This window comes from Miscanthus floridulus, chromosome 6, assembly GCF_019320115.1.
Source record: "Miscanthus floridulus cultivar M001 chromosome 6, ASM1932011v1, whole genome shotgun sequence".
NCBI classification, from domain to species: Eukaryota; Viridiplantae; Streptophyta; class Magnoliopsida; order Poales; family Poaceae; genus Miscanthus; species Miscanthus floridulus.
Window position 1 is genome coordinate 120,831,692 of NC_089585.1, and position 25,631 is coordinate 120,857,322.

Genomic DNA, 25,631 nt, shown 5'->3' on the forward strand with positions numbered 1-25,631 from the left:
TCTTCGACCGCTGCCATTTCTCCTTCCTCCTTTTCACCAAGCTTGTTTGTGTGCCGTGACGGTTTCTAGGAGAGAGGAGGGCAGAGCGAGGGAGAGGAAAAACTCATAGATTTATTCATAAATCTGAGGTGTGATGTCAAACTAGAGGCCTTCCAATGTGGATGAGGTCATGCTGGCCAACTTTGCCATGAAGGGCCTGCTTTTGTCAAAGGAGGTGGTGCAATGGAGGGCTCCCATGCTAGGGGAGGTTGTTTCGTGACCACGGGATGACGAGGTCATCTCCTTCCTCGCCTTCCACAAGCGCGGGCTCGGGTACCCCACACATTGGTTTCTGCGCGGTCTCCTCAACAAGTGGGGCCTAGAGTTGCAACACCTTAATCCAACTGGGGTGATGCACATCGCTGGCTTCATCACCGTTGGCGAGGCCTTCCTCAGGATGGAGCCACATGTGGATCTATTCTGGTGAGTCTTCATCAGGCGAGCCCTGTCCGAGGGGAAACCGCCTAGAACCACACCGGTTGGGGGGTTTGCCCTATAGAAGAGGCCAAAGCCATTGGTCCCCTACCCCACGTACTCCCCTAGTGACTCCAACCGGGGGTGGCATGGCGAGTGGTTCTATATTAGGAACTCGGTGGAGGAACCGTTCCCGACGTTTACTGGAGGGAGGCCGAAGAAGAGGGAAAGTTGGACATAGGGTCCTTCCCATCAATAGAAAAAGCTAGCAATCATCGAGACAGAGCTTTAGAAGCTCGTGCGGAATGGCCATGATGGGTTGCGGGTCTTCCACACCTTCTTCCACCATTAGGTTGCCCCGCTAGGGGAAAGGACACGGTCGATGAGGGAATACTCTGGCCCGACGGATCCTGACCACGCATCGCTGGAGGAGTTGTCAAAAGATGAAGTCCGGGTTATCTTGGTCGGGCACTACAGTTGAGGCATGAAGACTCCCTCGAAGGGACGCTTGGACCCCTTTATACCGTGAAGCTGTCCAATTTGGTATGCTTTTTTTCCATGACCTTTTCCTTCTTGTTTTGATGTTTTGATTGATTTTTAGTTGCCCATTTTGAAGGGACTCACGGGCTATAAATCCTAGCCGCATCTTCCGAGAGGGCCGGAAGGCACGGTTCGGCAACCTACCTAGAGGGAGGCCACACTTGCCAAGAAGAAGAAGAAAGCCAAGAAGGTTCGGAGGAGGTTTGATAAGGACATGGAGATCAACCGATTGGGTCTAGGGTGGTGAGAGCTAGAGCAACATGGAGGTAGAGCTTGAGTCGAAGGAGTCCATAGAGATGGGTAATGACACGAGTGCCTTAGAGGATGAGGTAGACAGGGGCGCTGTCATGACCTTGGTGGAGCGCCATGAGCCTGGGGTCACGCCCATCGGCGGTGGGCGTGGTATGGAGACACGTTGCGATGTTCCTGAGTCAAGGAAGTGCACCGCAAGTGAAGACGCCATCCTCAAATGAGAGGTGAAGCAGGCGCGGTCACCGTGCCCTTCAGAGGCACCATCAGCTTCTTAGCCCCCTGCTCTGAGTGTGATGGAATACGCCGATCGATCAGGGGAGCAAGATCGTCTGCTCGTTCCCTCGGGGTCACCGCCTGTGCATGGCCCTCAACGGGGAGATGCCCTACCAATTGCTCCAGTGGTCTCACCACAAGCTAGTGGCTGTAACCGTTCATGAGTCGAATGGGGATCGACCGTGTCGTCCCTACCCTCTGTCGGTCCAAGGTGATGTAGACAAGGCCCGATCTTCCGAAAGGTATAATAGCGTCGATTGGTGGAGACTCGATGTTCTCAATCTAGGCTTCAAACCAAGACTGATTCGGACCCCCGCAACCATTACACCACTGCTCCATTGGTTATCAACCACGCGAACGCGATTGACCTCGCCGAGAAGGCTTTCCTGCAAGTGAATCGAGAACACAAGCAAGAACGAGATAAACATAATCTAAAATTACAAATAAATATGAGGCTTATGGTAATGAGAAAGAGTTCAAGTCTTTATTCGAAAGGACTAATCGCCACAGGCGAACAAGATCAAGAACTGGGGCCCTGGTTCACAGCAAGCGGCCTTGGCGACGACAGTTGTAGCAAAACGACGTTTGTTTCACGAGGAAATCAAGAACTAAACAAAACCCAAACCCTAAGGAGAGTGATGGCTACTATTTATAGAGTCTTGGGCATCACCCCCCTAGACGCGCCCCCTAATGAGCCCAAACACGATACACGGTCCAACGGACCAAAAGACGGTGTCGTAGCACCCTGACAGATTCTGGATGCTAAATTGTTTTGATGATTCCTGTTGATTCCTGAGGGATTTTAATGTGAAACTAATTGGGTTGGCTTCCTTATCAAATTAGTTTTCCAACCATATGTGGATCATCGAAAACGGAGTTCGGATGCGTCCTGGGTGACCAGTTTAAGTTAAACTGGTCCTGGAACCCGAGACAGACTCGAACTTGAGTTGCTTTGGGCCTCCACCTCGGGGACTCGAACCGAATTAGCCTTGGACCTCCTTCTTGCTTAGGACACCCTCACTGATCTCCTTGGTTTCCATATGGTTCTCCAAGCATGGTCATATGTATAGAGGTCATGTCCTCATCATCCTCCCTTTCTTGACGAAAAGCCGTCCTCGGCGTCGATTTTGTTTGAAGTTGATCCTGCACAACATGAGGACAAACGAGGTTTCCAAAATAATGGGAATGGACAATGTTGTGAGAAAGAATATGACCACATGTCCAGGTTTGTAGCTTGTCTTGTCCTACAGACATGTAGTCTGCTCGATTGAAATACACATGATCTTTGACAATACTATCATGCAAAAGATTAGTACTAACAAGAAATATATGCTCCCTTTATTTGGATTCCACTTGTGTTCAAAAAGCAAAACTAGAGGAATATGGCATAACAACAATGTTGATTTTAATGTCCTCTAGTTGATCATTAATTTGCACAACTAAAGGAGAATTTGGATTTGTACAAATGTAAACTCGTTGTATCAAATATTGCCCTTGGTTGTTATATTTACCAAAAACATGATATGTATGTCTAGAGAACCATGGCAAATTAGCATATGTATAAAGTTTTTCCTCTAAAGAACTAAGATTATACGGAACATCAAATTCAATGTAACCCAAAGTATTTAAAGAAGACAACAATTTCATCTCATCAACTTCACTAGCATTATGAATAACAAGTCTATTTTCAGCACAAGTGCTCATTTTTAGCACACATATAGCTTGATCATTCTTCAATGATTGTATGGGTATAACATAAATATCATCATGCAAGTCATCTTTGTCACAAGAAACATCAAGCAAATCGTCTTGTGACAAAGGTTAATCAAGCGAATGCTCCACTAAAATTTGCTCTATCAGAGCATGATTGGTGGAAAAATTCAGCACATCAAGAGAACTCTCACCTTCTATGAGTTTAGCATCATGGGCATTACCTTTGCTCTCATGTTCAGCAAGGGTAATAGTTGATGGTTCTAAATTTTCACATGAGACTGTGAGCTTCTCATTTGTTGTCACGTCATTCTCGCTCTTTTCTACATTATCTTGCAAAAGGTTAGGCATAGCAGGAAGAATAACAACAGACTCTTCCTCTAAATGGTGCACCTCATCATATGAAGTCAAAATAGAAGGTGGATTAACAAAGGTTTCTCGCATAAGAAGTTTCATATCATTCCAAGTTTGAGGCTTATCAGAAGGATCTAAAGACTCCCACCAAGATAAAGCAGAATGTCGCAAAACACTAACTGCATTTTTTACCTTCCTCCTTGGACACATAAAGCGAGTTGCAAATATGTTATCGATGGCAATTTCCCACTCCATGTACTCATCAGCACCTATACCATTATAAGTCGGTGGATACGAATAACCTGTCAATGTTAGAAGACAGCAAAAGACAATACAAAAGTATTATCCCTATCAACTACTTAGGTTATGGTCAAGGAAAAAAATAAGGCACTCAACTCTCAAGTGTCTTACCACGGTCTTATAAGTGTTCTTACCAAAGCAACAGGTGGTGCAATCGGTCAATGACTATGATACCGTTGTAGCTTGAGTGTAATAGTTGTAAGGCGAAACTGTACTTGATTAGAAGAAAGTGGAGCTTGGACAGGCACAATATAGTAGCAAGGAATAGTAAAATTCACAACTGAATAGCAAAGCTGAATAAATATCCCAAGTACTTGTCTTAGTTGCTGGCCTACTCACATTCCAAGTACCATATGTGAACAGCAAGAATATGATTAGAAACAAGACAAAAATCAGCACACGCAAACACAACTCAAATGACGCTCTCTATGTGCTCCTCTAGATATTGTTCCACTTTTGCCCCTCTCTTTTTTTCTCTATTTTTGGGCTGTCGTTGTTTTTTTTTTGGGAAATTTTGATTTTTTATTTTTATTTTTTTGATATTTTTTCTTCACTTAGGAGCACAAAAGAAGTAACCACAGAAAATATGAGCTTAAACAAGTGAAAGACGTGGCCTATAGAATTTTTAGAAGACGTGCTCGAATTCGACAAAGACCTTGTGACCACTTTTTGACCAAAATAAAAATCTCCGACCCCAACAAAGCGGGGGATGGACGGATCCAAATTTTTTTTCTGATCAATTTTGATATATGGAACATCGAAATCCGAGTTCGTATGCGAAAACTAGACCAATTTTACGAACGCACTCCGAATTAGAGGACAAAATGGGAATAATGTACGCAAAATTGGTCACGGCAGCAAGGATTTGATGGAAACAGTGAAGACAAGTGTAGGAAATTAGATGGCGTGGACTAGGGTTTGATGTATACAAAGGAAACTCAACAAGACTTGGAGATGTTCACGGATTATGATGAAAAATAAAGGGGAAAACACAAACTGGACTAAAAAACGATCTAAAACCAGCAACCAGAACTTGACCTAGGGCACAAACTCAACAACGCGAAACAAAGACGAAATTGCATGGCACAATGAGGCTATAGGACATGGAATATGTGACAATGCATATTTTTTTGGTTTTTTATGAACTATAGGTAATGCAAAAACAGTAACAATCTAAAGGGGAAAACAAAGTTATACCTAACGGGCAACAAGGTCTCTGATACCACTTGATGTAGACAAGGCCCAATCTTTCGAAAGGTATGATAGCGTCGATTGGTGGAGACTCAATGTTCACGATCTAGGCTTCGAACCAAGACTGATTCGGACCCCCGCAACCGTTACACCCCTGCTCCGTTGGTTATCAACCACGCGAACGCGATTGACCTCGCCGAGAAGGCTTTCCTGCAAGCGAATCAAGAACACAAGCAAGAACGAGATAAACGCAATCTAAAATTACAAATAAATATGAGGCTTATGGTAATGAGAAAGAGTTCAAGTCTTTATTTAAAAGGACTAATCGCCACAGGTGAACAAGATCAAGAACTGGGGCCCTGGTTCACAGCAAGCGGCCTTGGCGGCGACAGTTGCAGCAAAACGACGTTTGTTTCATGAGAAAATTAAGAACTAAACAAAACCCAAACCCTAAAGAGAGCGACGACTGCTATTTATAGAGTCTTGGGCGTCACCCCCCTGGACGTGCCCCCTAATGGGCCCAAACACGATACACGGTCCAACGAACCAAAAGACGGTGTCGCAGCACCCTGACAGATTCTGAATGCTAACTTGTTTCAATGATTCCTATTGATTCTGAAGGGATTTTAACGTGAAACAAATTGGGTTGGCTTCCTTATCAAATTAGCTTTCCAACCATATATGGATTGTCGAAAACGGAGTCCGAATGTGTCCTAGGTGACCAGTTTAAGGCAAACTGGTCCTAGAACCCGAGACAGACTCAAACTTGAGTTGCTTTGGGCCTCCACCTTAGGGACTCGAACCGAATTAGCCTTGGACCTCCTTCTTGCTTAGGACACCCTCGCTGATCTCCTTGGTATCCATATGGTTCTCCAAGCATGGTCATATGTATAGAGGTCATGTCCTCATCACAAGGGGCACGAACTGCGACCCCTGAGCGATCCTCATCCGGTCGGGTCATCGTCAGCTGGTCGAGGTTTCAAGGTTCTATCGCTTTCATCTGAGTATGTATTCATGCTTCCCTTTGCCCTCATAGTTCAGTTTTTGGGTGTGACTAACCTGCGCTTGTCCCCTTTTTTGCAACTGCCAGGAGCCGACAGAATTAGGGATCTCCCCACCTCCTGTGTGAGAAGAGTGGAGACCTAGCCTATGGTGGGTTATGATGAGCGAAGGGGGAAGCAGGCTGGTGGCAGCGCGACCTTCCTTAATGGGGGTTGCGTGTTCCCAATCGATCGTGAGCACGACGACAGTCATGATGGTGGCGATCCCTATGGTGATGGCGGAGGCCGGGTCGGAGGTGACTCTTGCGGTCCCTCCCCCACTAGTCGTGGAGGCGAAGAGGAGGGAAACTAGGCTCCCTATCTCGCCCGGTAGAGGAGCGCATGGTTTGCCCACCTAGGCAGAGCTGGAGGGGTCTGGAGGAGCCATGGCTAGGCCGGAGGTAGAGCAGCCACCGGTGAGCCGTGGAGTCCTGGTGGTGGACATCCGCTCCGACGGTGAGGAAGACACCGGGAGTTGGTGATGATCCGCTCATCGCTTGATACAGCGATGGCTGGATCTTCCTGTGGGTTGGGGGCAACCCGCGAGCTGCTGTGGTCTTGCCCCGACGAGCCAGGAAAGGCCCGGTTCATCCTTTGCGATGAAGAGGAGGTGAAGCTTTGGCACCTGCTCAGGGAGAGAGAACTATCGATGGAGTCCGATCTCGCCCTTACCAAGGCGAGGCTCAAGGAGGCCTAGGAGAGGGTTGAGCTCGTCCATCCGGCCATGACTATGGACCTACCATGCATTGTAGAGGTAAGTTTTGAGCGTTCCTGGTGTTGTTTTTGATTCCTTGGCATTTAAACGATTGTCTCAGCATGCCTGCTTCTTGTCTCGTAGGACCTAGAGATGATGTCGATCCACAAGTCCTGATTTCTTCAGGAGGAACACGGTCAGATGGAGCAAGAAGCAGTGGCGTCGTAGTGGGTCAACAAGCTCAGGCACTAGCTAGAGTCCGCCCACCATGAGTCCCAAGACTGGACAGTGGAGATGTGTGCGGTCGAGCGAGCAACTGCTGCCGAGCAGAAACTCGATGTGGCGAAGGCCCACTTGGTGGAGACTGAGGCGGTGCTCAGGAAGTCCCTAAAGGCTCTAGAAGCGGAGCGGAAGGCCTGGTCGGACGCCGAGCGGGAGGTCATCATGCTCTGAAGGTAGATGCTCGGGCAGAGGAGTCAAACACTCAGCTGCTCAAGAGGGTTACCCGGCAAGAGGAAGGGCTCTCCATTCTCAAAAGCGCCTAGCTCGGTACGTACCTGTTCTGCCCTCGGTTGATGCCTTGAAATTTTCTTTTCCTTGCTCCTGAATTTATCGTTTGTGTCTAGAACTAGGTGGAAAGATCGGCTCTCTAGAGCAAGAGCTGGAGACAGTCAAAGCAGCAGTCGATCAGGGTGCAGAGGCTCTAGCCCAGTCCTTTGAGGAGCGATGCGCTCTCTAGGGAGAGCTTGACTAGATTCGCAACATTGCACAGGTGGTGGTCTCCGAGGTGTTCGGGTCAGGACCGAGCACCAGTACGCCCGCCGTCTAGCTGGCAGAGGTCTCGAATGAAGTTCGGGTGCTCATCTCCGATGGCATGTTCTACGGGATGTCGGGGGTGCTGACCTCGGTGGCGACCCACTACCCCGATCTAGACTTCGTAGCCATCTATAGAGGATATGCCAATGGGTGGAGCATAGACAAGATCCATGCACTGGAGGAGAGTTTGGTGCTGCACGCACACGTCATCGCTGAGCAGGTCATCGCACAGTGGGTGATGGAGGCTTGTCGTTCGATCGTGGCCGCAGATGTGCGCCGGGAAGACATCGTCCAGCCTATGGAGGCAGTGGAGGCCAGGTCAGAGGCGAGCATCGTCTCGCCCCCATCCAAGAGGAACATCATCTCGATTGCAGCCGAGCTGAGTGCCGTCATCCCAACCATAACCGAGCTACCTTCATCCTCGCCAACCGCACCATCAACCGACGCCATCGGGGGCCACAATAGAGTTAGAGTAGAGATAGTCAGTTTATGTAAAAGATGAATTCGTGGGGAAGCCCCTGTGTGAATAGTTTTACTTTCATGAATATTTTAAGTTCATTTTGAGATGAAATCACTCGTGAGGGGAAGCTTGTCCCATCTACCCTTGTTTTTATCCTTGCGTAGCTTTGTTTTTTGTCCTTTCTTTTTCGCACCTGCCCGTTGACCCATAGGCTGCAACCTTAAGAACCCGAGAGTGGCCCGTGAGGCTCAGCTGCTCGTAACCGTAGGTCATGGTGGAGTGTGATCAGTTGGGAGGCTAAAAGCACAAGTTATGTAGGATAATCAAAGGAACGGAATGCCCTTTCGTTTGGGCGATGCCCTTTTGTTTGGACAAAAAGTGTCACTACATGATAGTAAAAAGGGGGTGGTATCGCACCCCTGTGGAGCCCCCGAGCAACCTAGGCCGAGAGTGCTTGAGCTGGGGCACTGTAGGAGCAAGCATTGAATGGAAATAAATGGTAAGACCGAGCTTTAGGGAAAAACGGCGTAACTGTTTGATGTTCGATGTGTTGGTGAGAATGTTGTTGTTGTCATCCTTTAGCCAATAGACGCCTAGTTAGATCACCTTGGCCACCGCATATGGTCCTTCCCATGGTAGAGAGAGCTTATATTTGTCCTTGGTTGACTGGGTTCTCCGAAGTACAAAATCACTGACATCGAGGATCCTCCGCCTGATTTTTGTTTCATGGTACCTGCGGAGAGTTTGCTGATAATGAGCGAAGTGGATGATGGTCATCTCATGAGCCTCCTTGAGTAGGTCAACCGCATCTTGGAGAGCCTCCACGGCTTGGTCTCGGTCGAAGGCCTTTACTCTTGGAGCGCCATGATCGAGGTTAGAGGGCAACACTGCTTTGGCTCCATATGCGAGGAAGAAAGGGGTAAACCCCGTAGACCGATTTGGGGTCATTCTTAGGCTCTAGAGGATCGCTAGGACCTCTGCAACCCAATGTTCAACATAGTTTTTGACTCGGTCAAAGATGCAGGGCTTGAGTCCTTGGAGGACCATGCCATTGGCCCGCTCGACCTGACCGTTAGTACATGGGTGTTCCGACCGAGGCCTAATCGATCCTGATGCCGTATCCATCACAAAAGTTCAGGAACTTCTTCCCGGTGTAGTTTGTTTCATGGTCAGTGATGATACTGTTAGGAACACCAAATCGATAGATGATGTCGAGGAAGAACTTGACCGCCTCTTCCGAGTGGATATTGGTGATGGGCTTTGCCTCTATCCACTTGGTGAACTTGTCCACCACCACGAGTAGGTGAGTGAAGCCACCCGAGGCCTTTTTGAGGGTTTCGACCTTGTCGAGGCCCCAGACCACGAATGGCCAGGTGATGGGGATGCTCTAAAGCTCTTGCGCTGGCAGATGAGTTTGCCAAGCATAGAATTGGCATCCTTCACACCTACAGACCACCTCCTCTATGTCTCACCACGCATTGGGCCAGTAAAAACCTTAGCAAAAGGCTTTCCTGACCAGCGACCTTGTGGCCATGTGATGTCCATAGATTCTGGCATGGACTTCGAGGAGAAGTTGTTTCCCCTGGTCAGTTAGGATGCACTTCATGAGCACTCCTGACGGACTTCGCTTGTAAAGTTCGTTACTAATGACGACAAACATCTTGGCATGTTGAGTGATTTGTCATGCTTTAGTCCTTTCCGATGGGAGAACCTCCTCGAGGAGGTAGGTGAGTAGTGGTGCTCTCTAGTCGGTAGGATCGAGTGTCATCACGGCAATGTCGCTGAGTGATGTTGCCATGGAGGCGCAAAGGTCTGAGCCCCCGAGCGCTCAGTCGGGGTCGGGGCATGTCGGGGGGTCGGAGCCCCTGAGTTCTAGACTGGTGTTAGAGCATGTCTTGGTTGGATCCTCTTGGGTGCGGGCAAACGACTCATGGAGGTCGTTTACAAAGACCCCATCGACGGGCAGTTCCTGTCTAGCTACCAATTTTGCGAGGAAGTCGATGACATCGTTGTCCTTTTGAGGGACATGACATAGTTTGATCCCTTGGAACGTGTCCTCGACAGATCACGTAGCAGAGCCTGCTCCCATCCGGGGAGATCAGAACCACTCTAGCCCCCGAGCCGGGTGCCATGACCGACCCATCGAGGTACATCATCAAGTACTCATGGGTGATGTCTGAGGTTAGGAGCTGCACTTCAGTCCATGAAGTCAGTAAGAGCCTAAGACTTAATAGTGGTCATGGCCCATGAGCTCGAGAGCCCACTTGGAGATTTGGCCAGTGGCGTTGTGGTTATAGATGACCTCCCTGAGTGGGTACGAGGTGACGACCATGATCTCATGGTCGGTGAAGTAGTATAGGAGCTTCTGGGTCACCATCAGCACAACATACCGAAGCTTCTGAACCTGGGGGTAGCAAATTTTGGCATCGATGAATACCTCACCGATGAAGTACACCGGTCATTGGACCTTCAGGGGGTGTCCTAGCTCCTCCCTCTCGATGATAAGGGCAGCGCTCACAACGTGGTTGGTTGCCGTGATATAGAGGAGGAGGGATTCTCCCTGTTTGAGAGCGACGAGGATTAGGGCTGATGTTAGTGATGCTTTGAGGTTTTCCAAAGCCTGATGTGCCTTCTTTGTCCAGATGAATGCGTTTGTCTTCTTGAGAAGTTTGTAGAGAGGCATCACCCGTTCGCCTAGTCGGGAGATGAACTGGCTCAGGGCAGCCAAATAGCCGATGAGCCTCTGTACGATTGTACACCCTTGACATTGCGTATAGGGCCCATGTTGGAGATGGTAGCGATTTTTTTGGGGTTGGCTTCGATGTTGCGCTTGGACACGATGTATTCGAGCAGCTTCCCCTTCGGAACCCCGAAAACACATTTTTTGGGATTCAATTTGACGTTGAACCTTTGGAGGTTCACGAATGTTGCGACCAAGTTTGCGATCAGGTCGCTAGCTTGAGCCATTTTCACTACTATGTCCTCCACATAGACTGTGATTATTGGTTTTGGCCGCTCGACTTGGTCTGGTTGGTCGGGCGGGTTGATTTGTTTGGCGAAGCATCGTTGCATGCGCCGTTGAAAGGTGGCACCAACATTCTTTAGACCGAAAGGCATGGTTATATAACAGTACGAACCATACAAGGTGATGAATGAAGTCGTGACCTAGTCAGACTCTTTCATCGTGATCGGTGGTAGCCTGAGTAGGCATCCAGAAAGGAGAGGATTTCGCATCTTGAGGTGGAGTCGACTATCTAATCTATGTGTGGTAAAGGAAAGTGATCCTTTAGACACACCTTATTGAGGCTAGTATAGACAACACACATTCTCCACTTCCTATTCTTCTTTTTCATAAGAATGAGATTAGCTAGCCAGATGGAGTGGTATACCTCTTTGACAAATCTGACCACCAGAAGTTGGCGATCTCCTCGCCTATGGCCCTGCGCCTCTCATTGTTAAAGTGACACAGGCATTGCTTGGTGGGGTTTGAGCCTAGAACGACACGTAGTGCATGCTCATCGACCTCCCTTGGTATGCCTGGCATATTAGAAGGCTCCCACATGAAGATATCATGATTTACGCGTAGGAAGTTGGTGAGCTTGCTTTCCTATTTGGCGGGGAGCTTAGTCACGACCCAAACCATCTTGGTTGGGTCGGTGGGGTCGATCTCCACCGCCTTGGTTTCCTTAGTTAGATGGAAGGCACTCGAGGAGGTCTACCCTTTGCAGTCGGAGACTGCTGGAGTCACCGAATTCCTAAGCTCTAGGAGCTCAGCGGATTTGATGATGGCAGTGGCGAGCTTGTAACGCTCAAGGTCACACATGTAGGCGTGCGAGAAGGTGCTACCTATGGTGCTGATGCCGTTCGACCTTGGCATCTTCAGCTTGAGGTTGGTGTAGTTGGGGATCACCATGAACTTGGCGTAGCATGGCCGCCCCAAGATGGCGTGGTAGGACCCTAGAAAGTCCACTACCTCAAAGGTTAGGACCTCTGAGCAGAAGTTGGCGTAGTCGCCAAACGTGATGGGTAGGTTGATCTACCCGAGTGGGTATGCCTGCGTCCCTGGGATCACACCGTGGAAGGGAGAGCTCACTGGGTGGAGCTCTGACCGAGGGATGCGCATGGCATCGACGTAGAGAATGTTAAGGCCGCTGCCTCCATCCATCAGCACCTTGGTGAGATGCTTCTTGTGGATGATGGGGTTGACGACGAGCGGGTAGCGACCTAGTCGGGCGACATGGAAAGGATGGTCTCTCTGATCAAAAGTGAACAGGGAGTCCGACCAGCTAAGGAAAGAGGGGATGGCCGACTCGATGGCGTACGCCTCTCTATAGCATACCTTGTGCTGGCGCTTGGAGTGGATAGCGTCAGATCCCCCAAAGATCATCAGGCATTCCTCAGAGTCGGGGGTGCCGTCTTCATCCTTGCCTGCCGCACCTCCTTTCTTGGCTGCCTCCTCCTTGTCTTTCCCTTCCTTTGGCTTGGCTATTTGCCATAGGAAGCGTTTGAGGAGCTCGCAGTCCTTGTAGAGGTGTTTGATAGGATAGGCATGGTTAGTGCATGGGCTCTACATGAGCTTGTTAAAGTGGTCAGGCTGGCCCTGTTGGGGCTGCTTGCTCGCTTGGTCGGCTGCAGCGACCAAAGCTAGGTTGTCCGATCGACGCCGGTCCTTCTTGTTCTTCTGCCCTTTTATGTGGAGGGGTAGTCTCCTTGGTCCTCGTGCTTGGCCTTGCCCTTGTCCCAACTGCCGCTGAAGACCGCCCTGACCGCCTCCTCGCTAGAGGCATGGTTGTGGCGATGTCGAGTAGGTCATGGGTGGTACAGGGCTTCACACAACCGAACTTGTGGATAAAGGACTTGCAGGTTGTCCCAGAGAGGAACACGCTGATGACATCTGCATCAACGACATCAGGAAGGGAGTTGTACTGCTTTGAGAACCTACGGATGTAATCCCGTAGGGACTCATTGGGCTCCTACTGGCAGCTCTTGTGGTCCCAGGAATTCCCAGGACAGACATACGTCCCCTAGAAATTTCTGACAAAGACCCTCTTGAGATCTGTCCAGTCACAGATGCTGTCGGGCAGAAGGAATTTGTGCCAAGCTTGAACATGCTCCCCTATGTAGATGGGGAGGTACTGGATGATGAAGTAGTCATCATCCACTCCTCTGGCTCGACAGGCGAGCCTGAAGTCTTCAAGCCACATACCGGGGTTTGTCTCCCTGGTGTACCTAGCGATGTTGGTGGGTGGTCGGAAGTGCTGTGGGAATGGTGCTTTCTGGATGCGATGACCAAAGGCCTATGGCCCTAGGCCATCTAGGCTAGGGCTCCAGTCGTTTGGTTGGCCATCATGATAGGGGTGTGTGTCCTCGCACTCCACAATGGTCAGGCCAGGGCCCGCGCCGCCTGCTCTTGCCACCATTTGATGGGCGTTATCATCGTGCTAGGCATGGCATCGATTGTTGATGACACTGCAAGCATCATGGTTCGGCCCAAGCCATTCGCGCACATGTGGTCGGTGTGCAGCGGGTGCCGAGTCGGGCTGCGGTGCAACCGTGGCTTCCTGCTCCATGCCTAGCAACTACTATGGTGAGTGGATGGAGCGATTTGACTAGGTGGCCCCAGTCCCCCTATTGGGCAAGAGGCCGCGAGCCGGTGTCACGACACGAAGCTGTCAGCCTGCTGAACGGTGCCAGTCTCCACCAGCGCCGAAGGTTCCGGTGGATTGCCTATTCCTGTGGGTCGGTAGGCTTGGGGAGGCCACGCAACGGCATCGCTGCAGCAGCGATGTTCTAGCCAGCCCGAGTGAAGTGAGGGGGGTCATCCCCTCCGTCTAGTATGTTACGCTGGACCTAACGGGAGTGTCGGTCATTGGGTTACGCGCATGTGGCGCAGCGTGATGCGTAGGGCGCCCCGGCACAGGTGGTGGCTGGCTCTGCTGCCTTTGCCGTAACTCCTCACCGTGCTGCTGCGCACGCGCTAGGGCATACGCACGAGGGTCTAGAGGGGTGTGGGTCTATAGAGGCTCCACTACCTCCGGTGCCTATCCTAGGGCGTCCGCCATAGCGCACTCCCGGGACAGAGGGTGGCCAGGTGCTATGACATTGCCGATGTTGGAGCCATCGCTTTCAACCTCATCATCGACGAGGTCGTGGAAGGAGGTAGGAGCATAGCCAGTCATCCCCACGAACTCAAACGTGAGAGGGGGTGGCGTCAGCTTCCTTCGGAGTCCCTACGCGCATGTGTCCACGAGGGACGCGAAGCTATAGGGGAACCGATCGCACGGTGGTCATGGTGGGGACAATGAGGTCCCTCCAGAGAGTTGGCGGAAGGTGTTAAATAGTGAGTAAAGAACAAAATGTACATCACTCACCGTGGGGTTTGAGCCCAGCATGGGCTCGAGGCGAAGCGCGGGTGTCTCGACGTTGAGGCCGTCGAGTGGCCTGAGGCCGGTGGAGGGCGCTCTTCCTCCAGTGGGCGCCGGGACAAGCGCCTCGCAGTGTATGCCGAGTTGGTCGACGACAAAGTCCAGACTCCAGAAAAGGATGGTCCAGAGTGGCTCAAAGATAGGAGGAGCCTACATCCTAGCAAGTGGGAGCGTGGGAAACTCCAGCCCGCCATGCCAAAGATGGTGGAAAGGTGGGCCATTCGATCACCAAAAGCATGAACGCACGGCTTTCTCCCCACGGACGACGCCAACCGTTGGTGCAAAATGTGGCCAACAAGTAAATATTTGTAGTTTTGCTGTATGTTGTGATCAGATGTGGCCTAGCACGTGATGACACATAATTTATACTGGTTCAGGCAACGTGCCCTATATCCAGTTTTAGTCGGCCAGTGACTTTATTCCTGAGCCTAGGTGCTCGAAGTTTGCTGTGGGGTTACAAATGAGTGAAGAATGAGAAGGGGGTGTTAGAGGCCCGGTCGGACTCTGAATTGAGTGGCCGAGAGTGATGGATGCTCAAATGTGCGCTAAGTATCGGAGCGTGTGCTCTATATGTCCAAGCTTATTAGCTGTTGAGAGCATGTAGACTGTGTAGCTGTCGAACTCTAGAGCTGTTGAGCTGTCGAGTCCTCGAGTCATCCCGTCTTCTGGGGGGTCTTTTAGGAGAGACCTCATCCCCTTTTATAGTTGAAGGGGGTGGCCTTACAAGTCAGAGAAAAAGAGAGAGAGTGTGTATACGTGTGCTACCTAGTCTTGTTGCCCACGCCATCGGGTATGGGATGGCCGTCGACACCCATAATACTGTTTATGTTCAGACGCGTGTGGCAGGCTCTACCATGTTTGCCTGGTACTGCAAACGACAGCGCCCACAATACTGTTTATGCTCTGATGCGTTTGGCAGGCTCTACCGTGTTCGCCTGACATGCCCCGATGGCACCGTCCTGTAGGTGCGTAGGGCATGATAGGGTACGGTTCTCAGTATTGTGGTTGACTTGAGCGCCTTACCTTATCTGCTCCGCCTGCTCCCTAGGCCCACACCGAGCGGGCGTCCCCGATCAGTCGGCCCCGACCGTGTCGGTCGGGAAAGAGCAGCGAGCAAAGGTCCAGCGTATCCTCGGTCAGAGAAATGGGGTCGGAGTCGGACTACGGTCCCACCTCGATCAGGCCTTCCGGTCGGGAACCGAATCATTGTCTTGGCCTATCATTATGTATCTGGGCTGGCCTAGGCACGTGCTGTCGCTACACGGGCCTACCGGGCTAGGTTTTGCAGGGAAGCGGGTCCATTGGGGACCCCGGGTTTTTTATCTCGACACTATGCGCACGATTGAGCCACCAAACTATGACCTAGATCCATCCGCTGCAGCAATACTGTGAGACAAGGCCTTGCTGCCACTGTCATCATACTCATTTGGTCTTTTTCGGCACCATTTCTAGTGGCGCCAAGAAAAAGAGAGAGGAGGCGGTGCTAGGGTTTAGGTGGCGGCTCTCCCTGGAGGACGTGACACAAGTGTGGAAATACCGTTCAAATATGCTATCTAATAGGGGTGTTTCTCGAAAGAAATTACTTTTTGGTTGAGACCTTGCTTATTTGTGTTGGTTTTTATATTCATAAGGTGGCTCCATAGGCTCTTGCTTGCTAGTAAAAACATAGCTTTTTAAAAAGCTAGAAATTTTGTCAGTGTGGATTAACTTCTATTTGTCTAAATTTTGAATATAGGTGAGAAGCCAAGAGCAAATAAAGCTAAAGGGTTGTTTGGTGTGACTCCGGCTAGCTACAACTTCTACTAGCAAAATACTCTAGTAGTATTCGTTTCAGAGCTATTTTTCTCTCGCCGAGTTAAAATGAACTAGGGAACACATGAAGCTGATGAAGCCAAGTTTTGGTGGCTTCATGGCTCTGTCTTCTGTGGACTACAACACTAGAGATGGAGTCCCTAAGAGCCTTGCCCAACAAGGCCTAAAACCAACATGTCTAAGCTATCCTAAAAATTAAATAGAGCGACAAGCATTCATTTAAGAGCAACAAATAAATGTTTTTAGCATTAAATTCATAACACATACATCAATTGCTCACTTATGGTGTGTAAGTATTTTAAATAGGCAAGATGGTTATGTTTTTTTACCACCAAAATATGTTTTCCAATAAGGATTTTAAAGGATAATCATAAAAATATCTTCAATTCGACCATACCAAATTACCAACCAAAGAAATATATACTACCTCCAGTAGAATAAACAAAGAAAACTTTGATATTATTTAGCTTTGGGATATGTAACTTACAAAATTTGTGTTCAAATATACTTGCAAAAATCGAGCAAGGATTTCCAGAATATATTCTAGAGGGAACTATTGGTTAAAAATGCGCATTAAAGATCATGCAAATGTAATCCCAAATTTATCATTAATGAGATTGTAATATACTTAAACAAAACTTGAAAAGGTTCATTCGTTATATAACTTTATTTTGTTTTCTATATATATTAGTTTTAATAACTTGTTTCGTATTGTAGCACACGACAAGATGGGTGGAAGAATTTTCCATGTATTTCTGGTTTACTAAAAGTCAAGTGAATAACTTATAGAGTCTTATCGCCTGTGACCGGAAGGTCCTAGGTTCGAGTCGTAGTCTCCTCGCATTGCACAGGCGAGGGTAAGACTTGCCACTGACACCCTTCCCCAGACTCTGCACAGAGCGGGAGCTCTCTGTACTGGGCACGCCCAAGTAAATAACTTATAGGGTGTACCATGATCAAACTTTTATGACGCATAAGCAGAATGATTCATTTTTGTAAAAATGTAAGGATTAAAAAGGCTTGCCCTACATTGACATGCTAAGAGAGGATAGACGAGTGCGGTGACATAACAGTGGTGGAGCTATTGGATTCTAGGATTCCATGCTACAATATTAGGACAAACATGAGCGACTTCATCAAGTTGCCTAAAATATTCCTTTGTTGGAACAAGCTTGAGTATGTATATATTACTGCATTGAGATTATTTTGCCTAAAGCTAGCTCCTATCTTGTCATGTAAAGAGAATGTGTCTTTAGATGGTCATTCATAATTTCATCATGCATGACGTTTGAGGTTAGGCTCCCAGACTTTTCCATATATAGTGATGGCTCACTTCATTTGAATTTTGCTTTTACATAGACACAAAAGACACTGAAGAAATATATATTCCACGTTTCATTTCTTTTTGTCAGTTAGCCCTTGTTTAGTTGGACCCCAAAATTCAAAAAGTTGCTACAGTACCTGTCACATCGAATGTTTGCGGTCCGTGCATGGAGCATTAAATGTAGACGAAAAGAAAAACTAATTGCACAGTTTGGTGGGAAATTGCGAGACGAACGTTTTAAGCCTAATTAGTCAATGTTTGGACACTATTTACCAAATAAAAACGAAGGTGCTACAGTAGCCCCAAAATCTAAATTTCGCGAACTAAACAAGGGCTTACTGGAGTGCTTTTTTTGTGCTCAAATAGGGTGTTTTGAAAAGGAAAATATATGTGCAGAATTACTTCTCTCTGCCTCTAGTAAAAAAGTACTTATCTTTATTACGCATCCAATCCTAAATGTTCTATAAAATTGAATTGATTCTCGTGAAATCATTGAATTAATTATCTCGAAATTTCTGCTTTCAAAAGGAATCTTATGGCTGAGCGAGCTTATTCTCAAATCAATCTCAGCGTCCTTATCAGTGGTCACTGTCACCAGTAGCAGCCGTATATAGAAAAACTGAAAATAGAAATAAGAAGAAGCACCGACGGCATTGTCACCGGCCAGTGATACTCAGGCAGCAAGGAGGAGGGCTGCCATACTGGCCGGGGCCGCGCAGACACTAATACATTACTGGGTTTTAGAAATCAAATCATTTTCCGGTCAGCACATCGTGTAGAAATCAAATCAAATATACGATCGCTCTATGTCTACGAGCCTGTTCGTTTAGCCGTGTTTGACTTATAAGTCATGATTAAAAATACTATTGACTGATTTAGTATGAAAAAAAAATTATTTATTTGCTAAAAACTAAGTCAAAAACAAGCCAAACAAGCCCAGAGAAACACCACGTATACGGTATAGGCTAAAAAAGCATACACTATTACTCCTTTACGTGCGTTCGCGAGAGCCGAACTGTACGTGGTGTTGTCGGGCCGGCCGAGAGGCCAGTAGGCAGGAGTACGTTTTACAACCGAGTCCATCTGCCCACCAGTGGTCAGCATCAGCCACAGCAGATCCGGCCGGCACAAATAACGCACAAAAAACACGTTTCCGCCCTTTTGATCCCTGCGGTGCCCAGCTGTGAGCTGTGCGCCCAGTCGGCCCCCGGCCCCCGCGGCCGCGCCAACCCAACGGATCGACAACCAGACCAGGTGAGCAGCCAAAATGTTCGGCCAGGAGACCCAACAAAGCAGAGCAAAACCAGCTCCATAGCTTTTCGCCCCTGACTCCGATCCCTGGCAATTTTTTTCCTTTTGCAAACGTCTCTTTCCATCTCTCATCTCTGGCTATATATACCCCTGTTGAGTCTCACTAATAAGCCATCCAAGGACCAAGGGGCACACACCACAGACCCAGCAGGCCTCAGCTCTGTCTCTTCAAGAACTCGAGGTCTAATTGTCGCGGCCAGTACGTCTCGTTCCCTTATGCTAATTTTGTCTTGTGCTCTAGCAAATCAAGCTCATCATCAGCTCGATCGATCGTGTTCTTATTGGCACAGCTAGCACGCGTCCATACCTCACCCTCACTGCATATCCATGAGTCGTCGTCGTCGTCACCGGCATTCCCATGATCCCATCTCGTGCCTTGTCCCGCCCCGTTTTAATTTCTGTGCAAGATCATAGACCGATCCCCTCGCCTCGTGTCCCCCCACCCCCCAGTCCCCCACACCCCCCACACACCTGTTTCGCGCGTTGAATGCATATGCAGTCACCTCGTTTCCACTGTAGCTCGTATAGGACCAAGCAAGCATGTCCAGCTGCCCACTGTACTTTCTCGCTCCCACTGCCGATCGTTGATTTCTTCACTGTTGCACGCATATAGGCCGCTGCGGCGCCACGCCAGGGAAGGGCCAGCCAGACACACAGATGGCGGACTGCATGCAGGAGTGGCCGGAGCCCGTCGTCCGCGTGCAGGCGCTCGCCGAGAGCGGCCTGTCCGTCATCCCGCGCTGCTACGTCAAGCCGCCGTGCGACCGCCCCTCCGTGGCCCCGGCGGCGGCGGCAGTCCAGGCCCAGCTGGAGAAGGATCAGCCCTCGGACATCATCAGCATTCCGGTCGTCGACCTCGGCGAGCTGCTGCTGGCGGAGGACGGCGGCGCCGTCGGGGTCGGCGGCGGCCTCGGCAACGACGTCACCCAGGCCGTCGCGGCCGCGTGCCGAGAGTGGGGATTCTTTCAGGTGGTCAACCACGGGGTGCGCCCCGAGCTGATGCGCGCCGCGCGGGAGGCCTGGCGCGGCTTCTTCCGCCGCCCGCTCGCGGAGAAGCAGCGCTACGCCAACTCGCCGCGCACGTACGAGGGCTACGGCAGCCGCCTCGGCGTCCAGAAGGGCGCCGTCCTCGACTGGGGCGACTACTTCTTCCTCCACCTCGCGCCGGAGGCGGCCAAGAGCCAGGCAAAGTTCTGGCCGGCCAACCCCAGCAACTGCAAGTACGTGAATTTCGATACTCTTTTTTTTCCCAGATCATAAGCTGATGATAGAGTTATAGCGTGCCCATGTGCATGCATTCAGAGCTGTGTGTTGTGGTGCACATGCGTGTGCATCTCTATATATGTACTAGGTAATTAACACGAAGGTCCGATCCATCCCGTTTGGAACACATGAAATAATTTCTGGGTTTCGACGAGAATTGAAAGCTGTCTTGTGAAAACTACTAGGCCCCGTTCGCTAGTCTGAATTGGCTGAAACTGAATGGTTTTGTGAGAGAGAAAACACTGTAGCGGCGGTTGATGACAGTGACTTCTGAGGGGATCAGCCGGCTGGTCTGATTTTATCAGACCAGCGAACGGCGCCTATGTGTAGGATTGGAGTATTAAAAGGTCCTACATATAGATTTTCCCCCTTAGGCAGAGTAGGCATTGAGTTTGATTGAACCGTGGCAAAGTTTGAAGATTGACCTTATTCTTCCGTTTGGGGGCATGCATGCTTAAATATGGATCGAGTGTGGATAAGTCCAACATTTTCGATGTTATATATAGTTCATATGATTATATGTACTTAATTAACTCCAAATTTTCAACCTGCTAGATGTATAGAATAATTCGTGATGTGGACACGACGAAGTCACAAACACACAGTTTATTTTCTTCCTATAAGTAAGACATTATCCTTATGTTATTATTACTCTTTTTGTAATTTTATTGGAGATGACCTTTGTTTTCGTCTAATTTTAAATATGATATGTTTAAACATGTGTCGAAAAAATATGTCCTTGGCAAAATTTAAAATGGTTTTGAGTGACATACTGCGAAAACCGCACAACTATACTTAATTTTTGTATCCTTAATAAACAAATATTTGAGTTGAATTAATCAGCTAGGTTTGGTGATGTTTTACCAGAGAACAGTGCACTGATTGTTCAGAAAATAGATTAACATAACTGTCCCTTCCCATGCCGTACTTCTCCAAGACTCCAACCATTGCAAGCTTGTTCCCTAGCTAGTCATTGCGTGGAGCCTAAAATGCACTGTATAGATAACACTTACTCCATATAAAATAAGTCACGCCGTAGTAATGACTCAGCATCTTAATACAACACGTGCATGAAAACGGAAAGTAGGTCCATGGTGCTTTCATGCAAAATGCCTAGAGACTAGAGAGAGAGACAGCGCAGCGCAGGTCTGTCTAATTCCAATTAGCTATGGTTAGCACAACATGGACGCGCTCCTTTCTAGGGGTGTCCCTGTCGTCGTGTAGTAGGGGCTTGTTTAGTTGGCGAAATTTTTGGACGAAATGGATACTGTAACACTTTCGTTGTTATTTGGTAATTAGTATCCAATCATAGTCTAATTATGCTTAAAAGATTCGTCTCATGAATTTCGTCTAAATTGTGTAATTAATTTTATTTTTTATTTATATTTAATGCTTCAAGCATGCGTCCAAAGATTCGACGTGATGAGGAATCTTGAAAAATTTGGCAAAATTTTGGGAACTAAAGCACTGGACCTTGTTGCGTGCTCGCTCCTATTCACTGCAACTGCATGCCAAGTGCCAAATGGGCTGGCCAGCTCATTGCAGCAAAAACAGGGACCAATACAGTACTGTCAGTTACAGACTGAGATGCACGTACAATATATAGTATATATAGCCTAGCTGCTCATGTATTGATGTGTATATACATACCATATACAGGGAGGTGTCGGAGGAGTACGGGCGCGAGGTGGTGCGGCTGTGCGAGCTGCTGATGCGGGTGCTGTCCGTGAGCCTAGGGCTGGACGAGGCGCACTTCCAGCGGGCGTTCGGCGGCGCTGACTGCGGCGCGACCCTGCGCGCCAACTACTACCCGCGGTGCCCGCAGCCGGACCTGACGCTGGGCCTCTCGGCGCACTCGGACCCGGGCGCCCTCACCGTCCTCCTCGCCGACTGAGCACGTCCGCGGCCTGCAGGTCCGCCGCGGCGACGGCGAGTGGGTCACCGTGCAGCCCGTCCGCGACGCCTTCATCGTCAACGTCGGCGACCAAGTCCAGGTATGTACATATATATATACGCACGTTGCATTGGCGCTGTGTATCCGGCTTCTAGAAAAGCTCAATAAAAATTACTTCCAGCTCCAGATGCGTAGCTTTCTAGAGCTACTAGTCGACGGATTAAGATTGACCGTGAATGTCACGTAATACCTACCTGTACAAACGTGAAGTGTTTGGTCTTGTCGTTAGTCGGTACACCTACACGCGTACAGTACAGCTAGCTGGTAGTTAGTGCGCTGCCGCTCAATCGCCTGCTTGGTTGGAATTGAAGAATGGATGGATATATAACTGATGAATGATTAGTTTTTTAATTAGTACTCTATAGTAAACACTTGATGTCAGGAACAGTTTTGATTAATTCTGCTCCTGTATTAGTTCAGGTAGTTGACTACTCTGAATCAAACTAATCGTCGGTGCAGTGCTGGAATTAATACCGGATAGACACTAGTGTATAGTACTACTCCTATAGTCCTATGTCCAACAGTTTGCATATGAACACATGCATGGGCGGTGATCATCGAGCGAGCGCAATCTTAGATTTGTCGTGCAGGAGCAGCTAGCTATACCGTGGACAGAGTTGCATGCATGCATGTTACGGTGGCGATGTACTGACGAATCGCGCCACGCGAAAGTACATGCACAGGTGCACACGGCCAGTTGACGCCAACCACCATCTGTTGCACCGGCCGGTACCCTCAGTTAAGCAGTATTTCCACCTGTAGACTGTACAAGTTAACTAGTCCCCGGCTCCACATGTACAGATAGACCTGCTGTAACCGTAATTAATAAACTTCAACTAGTAGACCAACGACCGCTAATATAGTTATGTATGCATGCTACTGTTTACGTGGTATAAAAACTCCACCTTACCTTTTAAAATACGAATGCTGCATGTTCCTGTTCATCCATGCATAAAAACCTCGCTCAGCTTTAATTAATCTCAATTCGTTTCCGACAGATAATCATGGTGTGCATGCGTGTTTCAGGTTAAGCGATTGCTAGCTATAGCTAGAAGTGTCGCTAAAGGGTGCTGATCGCATTGCTGATAATAATGTTGAATTTATTCTTCACTCATCGACAGATACTGAGCAACTCCGTGTACAAGAGCGTGGAGCACCGGGTGGTGGTGAACGCCGAGGAGGAGCGCATATCCCTCGCGCTCTTCTACAACCCCAAGGGCGACGTCCCCATCGCCCCGGCGTCGGAGCTGGTCACGGCCGGGAACCTGCCGGCGCTCTACCCGCCGATGACCTTCGACGAGTACAGGCTCTACGTGAGGAATAAGGGCGCCAGGGGCAAGGCGCAGATCGAGGCTCTCAAGTGCTGTTTTCTGGGTAAGCCGAACGGGCCGATCGCCAGAAAATTAATTAGAGTAGCTAGCTGGTAAGTAGCCACCACCTGTCTACGTACATTACAGTACTAGCTAATTAATAATTAAACAACTGCGTGTGTATCCTAATGGCAATTGTTAATCTGAAGTTAATTAGTTTGGCTACTATCAGCTGGCTCCCCCGGCCCATGTATAATCTGATTGTAATAACACATGTGTAGAACCAACCTACTACCTTTGGTACCACTTACTATTTATAACCGCGATCGTATATCTATATATGTGTGTGTGGTGCATGCAGGTTGCTCAGCAGTCCATTGCCAGTCACGGTTGTGCACGTACGCCGAAGCATTTTTAAATTTAAGCAATATTGTCGTATATACTCAGTGGCGGATACATAGATGGGCCAGGAGGGCGGCTAAATAATAGAAAGTGGTCTCACACTTTCCTCTGGCACCTGGGGATCGCAGAGGAGCGGGGTGTGCTGCAGAAGGTGCAGGGTAGGCGAGGTCCAATCACGGTTGGATCTACTACTGCGAGAGCGCGACGCACCCACCGGCAACCAGTTAGTCATGATGCGTCGATGCGGCACCGGCGGCTGGACGTGGCAACGGGGGTTGCAAGGTGACGAAGGCCAAGGGCGTCTCTAGCTCTAGCACTCGTGGCTTGGGCATGGTTGGCCTGCTGTGGGCTCGCGTTGGCCAAGCCTTTGGCGACTCGGGGACCGAATTTTTTATATTTTAGTTTTTTTTTAAAGTTTCTCACAAATAGACCCCTGACGGAAAAAATTTAGAAAATATACCCTTAGCTCGGCGCCATTGATGTTGGCGCCGAGCTAGTCACCAGCGTCTCTGGCGCCGAGCTCCTGGACACGGTGGATGACATGCCAAGGAGCTCGACGCCAGTCACTCTGGCGCCGAGCTCGGCGCCGTTATTACTGACGCCAAGCCTCTAGTCAAAGAGGACGAGCCGTGGGCCCGCCCGTTGCCGTCTCCGGTAGCTCTCTCTTTTCAATTCCATCTCTCTTGGTTACTTCTTTTTTATTACGCGTATTGGCAGCTAGTATAAAATACGAGTACACACGCGTCATGGTATATTGGTATCTATGGTAGTTGATCAATATGAAACTATTAAACTATTAAACACGTACTGGCCCATACCTTGCACTGTGGCTCACAACGCAACTATTCTTTTGTTCTCAACGGTGGCTCCCATACCTTGCATTGTGGCCCGTACCCTGCACTGTGTGCTCTTTTGAACTCTTTTTTACTGAACGTTCACGGTAAGCTGGTGTCCCCGCAGCTACTTTGCTTTCAATATAAGCAGGGCCTTTTGGTTTTAGCTACTGTAGCACGTTCGTTTGTATTTGGCAATTAGTGTCTAATTATAGATTAATTAAGTTCGAAAGTTTCGTCTCGCGATTTCTTACCCAACTGTGCAATTAGTTTTTTTTCGTCTACATTTAGTACTCTATACATGTGCCGCAAGATTCGATGTGATACTTTAGGGTGAAAATTTTTAGAAACTAAACATGCACTAAGGTTAGGCAAGAGATCCACGTCGACAGAGCAGCTCAAGAACACACCGGCAGCAGGCTCGCTCGGGCCCGGTTCTGCCTTTTCTTTCTCGTCCCTTAGCACTACGCCACTATCAGCAGTTGGCTCGAGCAGTCAGCCATCAGCAGCAATTCCGCATGTGCGTGTTTTTTACTAGAAAACCACGGGCACCATCTCCACCTCCGCTACCTAGCTGCGAGTAGCTCTAGATCAATCTCTGGTGCCTGCCCGGACGTCCACGTTCCGACGCCCGTGCTGCACTCCGTTTCTCACGCCCCTGCGAGCCTGCATTTCGCGCGCCCACATGGGGCCTGCACTGCACGGATGACGCCCGCGCCGCCAGACCATGCGCAGGGACTGTCCACGCCCCTCTACTTCTCACGCGCATTACAACATATGCAACACCCAATCTATTTTTATAACATCTAGATGAAACACTTGCAACATACGTGCGAAACAGCTGAAATTCTTGCAACATACGTGTGAAACACCTGTAAAACACCAGAAAAAACTTAAAAACACGTGTGTAGCCA

The 25,631-nt window shown here is 49.0% G+C and overlaps 1 pseudogene; it reads left to right on the plus strand.

Moving 5' to 3' along the window:
* The first annotated feature begins 19,074 nt into the window (after positions 1–19,074).
* On the plus strand, positions 19,075–23,769 carry LOC136459354 (jasmonate-induced oxygenase 2-like; annotated as a pseudogene).
* Positions 23,770–25,631: the final 1,862 nt, after the last annotated feature.